At 52.1% G+C, this 5880-nt stretch overlaps 1 pseudogene across 1 annotated transcript; it reads left to right on the top strand.

The window, feature by feature from the left end:
* Positions 1 to 4672, top strand: LOC146423227 (uncharacterized; annotated as a pseudogene). The gene is made up of 3 exons (XR_014847617.1): positions 1 to 853; positions 1087 to 1242; positions 3196 to 4672. The product of XR_014847617.1 is annotated as an uncharacterized LOC146423227 (transcript).
* The last annotated feature ends 1208 nt before the right edge of the window (positions 4673 to 5880 follow it).

Raw genomic sequence — 5880 nt, 5'->3', positions numbered from 1 at the left:
GGACAGGCCAATGCTTACTTGTGAGATCTCCTGGAGAAGAGACAACATCTCCCTCTCCGGAATGTTAGATACCGGGGCAGACGTCACGGTCATTTCATCCACGTATTGGCCGTCAGCGTGGGCCGAAGAACCTGTGGCTGGGTCACTCCGCGGTGTGGGAGGATACACTCCCATGGAGCGAAGTAAAGACCCTGTGAGAATTGAGGGGCCCAAGGGTCGCATTGCCACCGTGCAGCCATTTATCATTCATTCGGGTTTCAATCTTTGGGGGAGAGACGCCATGTCCCAGTGGGGCACCCGGGTTGAATTGGCCCCGATCCGGGATTTCTGATAGGGGTCTCTAGAGAGTGCCCGACCCAGGCACTCAATTGGAAGACTGATGACCCCGTCTGGGTCAACCAGTGGCCCCTTCCATCACACAAATTAAAGGCGCTCGAAGAACTCGTGAAGGAGCAACTGGAGAATGGTCACATAGAGCCTTCTGCCAGTCCCTGGAACTCCCCTGTCTTTGTCATCCAGAAGGCGGGGAGTGACAAGTGGAGGCTCCTTCATGACCTCTGCAAAATTAATGAAGTCATGGAGAACATGGGGTCTCTCCAACCCAGATTGCCTTCCCCCTCAATGCTCCTGCGGGACTGGAAGATTGCAGTGGTAGACATCAAAGACTGCTTCTTCCAGATCCCCCTGCACCCACGTGACGCGCCCAGGTTCGCGTTTTCAGTGCCGTCTACCAACAGGCACCGCCCAATGCATTGCTTCCACTGGAAGGTGCTCCCCCAGGGGATGAAGAACTCCCCCACCATCTGCCAGTGGTATGTTGACAGCATTCTGTCACCGGTCAGAGAGCTCACTGGTGAGTCAATCATCGTCCACAACATGGATGATGTATTGGTCTGCTCCCCCACCTACCAACAACTGAGGCAGACCCTCTCCATGGTTGTGGGGGCCTTGGAGAGTGAGGGTTTTGAAATCCAGCCCTCAAAGGTCCAGGTGATGGCCCCATGGAAATACCTTAGGGCAAAAATAGAGGAGCAAACGATAACACCTATGCTGATCAAAATAATTGCTAATCCATCTAACCTGCAGGAAATGCACCAACTATGTGGTGCCATCAATTGGATTCGGCCCGTCATCGGCATCTCCTTGGAAGGCCTGGCTCTGCTGTTTAACCTCCTGCGCGGAGATCGCGACTTGTTGTCCCCAAGGACATTGACCCCGGAAGCGCGGGATTCCATCAGAAAGGTACAGCTTGCGCTGAAAACGCGTCATGCTCACAGATGTGACCCTAAATTGCCCTTCAGTTTGGTCATCCTCGGAAAAATGCCCCACCTGCACAGCCTCATCTTTCAGTGGGATGATGCCCAGAAGGATCCACTCCTCATCATTGAGTGGGTCTTCCTGTCCGTCGCCTCACCCAGAGTCCTGGTCACGCCACAGGACAAGACGGCGCAGATCATTGGACAAGCGAGGTCCCGCCTGACCACTCTAGCGGGGTGTGAGTTTGCATGCATCCACGTCCCATTTGATGTTAAAGAATTTGACTTCATCTATCAAAACAGTGAGGAAATGCAAATTGCTCTTGAAGCGTATCCCGGCCAGGTAGTAACCTGGTACCCAAAACATCGATTGTCCCATGCAGAACTAAAAATTGTTTTAGGTCAGGTTCAAAGCAGGAAACCCCTCAATGCCTTGACCCTTTACAGAGATGGCTCGGGCAGATCTGGGAAATCGGTAATTGCTTGGAGGAGCCCCTCGACTCATGAGTGGGAGAGTGATGTCGAGATCATTAAAGGGTCCCCCCAAGTGGCCGAGCTCACGGCCACTGTCAGGGCATTTGAGCGCTTTCCGGAACCTTCAATTTGGTTACAGATTCAGCTTACGTTGCGGGAATTGTTTCAAGAGCAGAGGACAGTTGGCTGTCCAGCTCCTCCAACCCAGAAATTAATACCTTGATCATGAGGCTCAGGTATGCCATCACCCACCGTGATCAACCCTTTTATGTCATGCATGTTTGCTCACACACCGACCTTCCCGGCCCTATCGTGGAAGGGAACTGGATGGCAGACGCGCTTGCTGTGTCGGTGCATGTTGCCAGTGTGCCTAACCGATTCCAACAGGCTACATTGAGCCATGCACTCTTTCACCAAAATGTCCCCGCCTTGAAGCAAATGTTTGAACTAACGCTGGACCAGGCCAAGGCCATTGTGGCATCCTGTCCCCATTGTCAAGCCCTCCAGATAACATCACTGGGATCAGGAATCAATCCCAGAGGACTTAACAGCGGGGAGCTCTGGCAGAGTGATGTTACACACGTGCCAGAATTTGGTCGTTCTAAATTTGTACAGGTGAGCATAGACACCTTTTCAGGTGCAATTTTTGCCACCGCACATTCGGGGGAAAAAGCGAAGGATGCGATTTCGCACTTCCTGCAGGCCTTCGCTGTCCTTGGAATCCCTAAAGAGATTAAGATGGACAATGGCCTGTGTTACATCTCGGTGCCATTGAGGAAATTTTTCCTCCAGTGGGGCATTTCCCACACCACCGGAATTCCCCACTCACCAATGGGTCAGGCCCTGGTGGAAAGGGCCCATCGGTCCCTCAAGAGAGTGCTCCTTCAGCAGAAGGGGGGCCCTGAAACAGAGACCCTGGCAAATTGGCTCGCCAGGGCTCTTTTTACTCTAAATTTTCTCAACTGCTCTGATCGGGAGCCAGACCCCCCGGTGGTTCGCCACTTTTCCAACTCCAGGCGAGCCAACCTGAAAGAGCACCCCTTTGTCCTGATCATGGAACCGGACTCCCTGAAAATTGTGGGCCCCTTCAAGTTAATCACCTGGGGGCAAGGATACGGATGTGTATCCACCCCTGAAGGGCCACGATGGGTCCCCGGCAAGTTTATAAAGCCCTTCCTGAGAGCCAGCCCAGTGTCGCCAAAGACCAACAAGAAGGACGTTGCCTCACCACACTGGAGGCAAAGGAAGAAGGAGGTTCCTGCTCCGCCGCCAGCCTCACCGCGTCAACTCCGGCCGCGTCACCGCCGAGGGTCCCTTTAGTACTGCAGAGCACACCCGGGAATCCCTGAGCCAGCTGTCCCATTCCTTTCCTCCTCTTCCCTGTGGCCTTTCCTTCCTCCCTCCCTTCCCTATCCCCATATAATTAATTTGAATTTTCAACTTGCTTTGTTGTCTCCCCATGCAGGAATGGCCCGCATTGCCAACTTCCTGTGTGCCCTTCTCATCGCGTGTCAAGCAGTCCCAGTGGTCCTCTGGGTGGTCCGGCAACCAGAAACCAATGTGTGGGTGGCGCTCGCGAAAGCCATGAGCAACGTGCAAATGTGTTTGTCTACCAAGGCGGTCAAAAACCCGTTGTTGTCCTTGCTGGTAGGAGCCCCCGTCCGGCCAGATGAGTTCCCGCAAGCCCTCATCTCTTTATGGAAAATAGTGAATTCGTTGAAACAAAGTCACTATGAGTTTTACAAGGACCGCCAAAAATTTTCCTTCCATCTTCCCATTAGAAACCCCCTCCTGCTATGGCAGAAGTGGGTCTCTAATGAGGAAAAATTGGAAGAAGAGCCCCACGAATTCCAGCTGATTGGATCTCTAAAAGCCCATTCATGTGTTCAATTCGATTACAGACTCCCTATAAAGCAGATGAAAAATTGTATCAGGGGCTGAGACAGGGCAACCCCCATTATGTTGCAAATAATTGGTGCACCCAAATTGCCCACGTAAAAGCGCCCTCGTCTCCAGATTGGCGCTACAAGCACCCAATTCGGCTTCCAGAGGGCATTTTTCTGGTCTGTGGCGAACGGGCTTGGGCGGGGATTCCCTCCCATCTCGTAGGAGGTCCTTGTACTTTTGGGCATCTGACCCTGGCTTCCCCCAACAAGACCCACCTCCCGGTGTGGTCGAACAACTCGGTCCCCAAATTTACAGATTCGACCCCAGATTGCAGCACCAACATCTGTCACTGGAGTAAAGGCAAACGGATCGCGGTTTCCGTGTTTCTGCCTTGGGTAGCTGCAGCCAAGGCACTTGGAGAGCTCGGAAACCTCGAGTGTTGCATGGAAAAGCAGGCGAGACTTACCTCAGACGCCATTGCAGACCTCCTCCGAGATGAGCAGACCACCAGATTGGCGACCCTTCAGAATCGGGCAGCAATAGACTTTTTGCTCCTTGCCCAAGGTCACAGGTGCCACCAATTTGAGGGGCTTTGCTGTTTTAACCTGTCCTCCCAAAGTCACAGCATCCACCAGCGGCTTCAAGATATGCAGGTGATGCTGGACAACATTCAGTTTGAGTCAAGCCGGTGGTTTGAGGAAACAAAAGATGGCCTGCACCAAGCCTTAAACAGCACCATCGGCACCGCGGGAGGATGGGTGCATAGACTCCTCAAGGGACTGGGACTGCCGGAATGGGGAGCCACGCTTCTTAAAGACTGTTTAATTGTTTTGTTTGCTATCGGTTTAGTTGCTGCCGCTTTTGCGCTCATCAAAAGGTTCTTAATTAAAGAGTTTACCTCTTTATTTAATAAAGAAGGGGGAGGTGTGGAGGTTCCCCGGTCCGAACTGGCCGGCCCAGAGCCCAGGGCTCCAGTTGTCAACCTGGCGCAGCTCCCCAAAGGGGATGCAGCTTCGTCCGAAGACTCCGAGGACAAAGTGTAACCACTCGCACCCCGCCCCTTGAAAGTTCTCTCTTTGTTTATTGGTTAGAAGTTTAGCTACCCCGCCCCTGTTACCACCCCAGCTGCCACCCTTATCTAGAATGTTCTGTTTCCCTCGCTCCCTCATTGGCTGGATTGTATCCCTCCCCTGGTTTTGTTTCATTTGCTACCCTGCTTGTCTGTCAACGCTGTACCCAAGCTGATTGGCTCCACCCCTGCTGACCCGCCCCTGGAAACCCTGTAACCCCCCTTTAAAACCCCCCAGCTGCTGTTGCTCTGGGCAGTTCGTGCCTTGTGGGTTCTGGGAGCCAGACCTTACGTCCACGGACAGCCTGAGAGCTTTTAGGGTGCCTGCTTCTCCGCTATCCCGTCAATAAAGCACCTTGAAGCTCTTGACCTCTGTGGTTCTTTGCCTCTCGGGGACTGGAGGCTGACTTGACTCCCTGCCACCAGGCCTGACCCTCTGCCACAGGGCAGCCTACTCCTCCTCTCCCCATACAGGGAATCAGGCGGTGTCCCCGGGGGCCGACTGGTGCTAGTCCGGAGGGATGGAGCCGGAGCCAAGTGGGCTGAAGGCCGAGCCCAGCTCCGGCAACAAAAAAGAAACAGGCAAACCCCATGAAGCAACAGTATCTCTGCTGGAGAGACAATGCTGCCTGGCCAGCGGAATCGCCCAAGAAGCAGGAAAGGGAGGAGCTGCCCCTTGCCCCCCACCCCAACTCTCACTGGAAATCTTCGGCTGGCTCTCAACCATCATGATACTCTCAGAGCTACGGGGGAGGCAGAGACCATCCCCGACACAAAATAAAAAGAAAAAAAACAAATATGGTATGGGATAAAAGAACATCCCCGACACCTGAGCAGTCTCAGAAGGAATATACAATTCTGATTGTCCATTAGGAATTCAACTCTCAGTGCTGAATGAATGGGATGCCCAAACCTAAAAATGAACATCTCTGCTTTGGCATATTCCAGTTTTGTTACCACTGTTTGTGATTTTTCCTTAGTATTTAAAAATGCAAAGGCCAGGCATATCAAAGTGATGTTTCTGGTCTTCTTTTGCTTATTTAATGTGATAAAAACATATTATAATATTGGCTTTTCGCAAATATTAAAATGGATGCTATGTGTATAATTTTGATTCTTACAAAAGTAGCCTTGTTATGAAGATGTAGTTGTGTAATAATAACTAATGCCTTTATTTCTGTTACTAACTAAATT

Source organism: Lichenostomus cassidix, unplaced genomic scaffold, assembly GCF_008360975.1.
Source record: "Lichenostomus cassidix isolate B80296 unplaced genomic scaffold, HeHo_3.0 HiC_scaffold_754, whole genome shotgun sequence".
Lineage (NCBI taxonomy): Eukaryota > Metazoa > Chordata > Aves > Passeriformes > Meliphagidae > Lichenostomus > Lichenostomus cassidix.
This window is presented reverse-complemented; position numbering and strand designations above follow the sequence as displayed.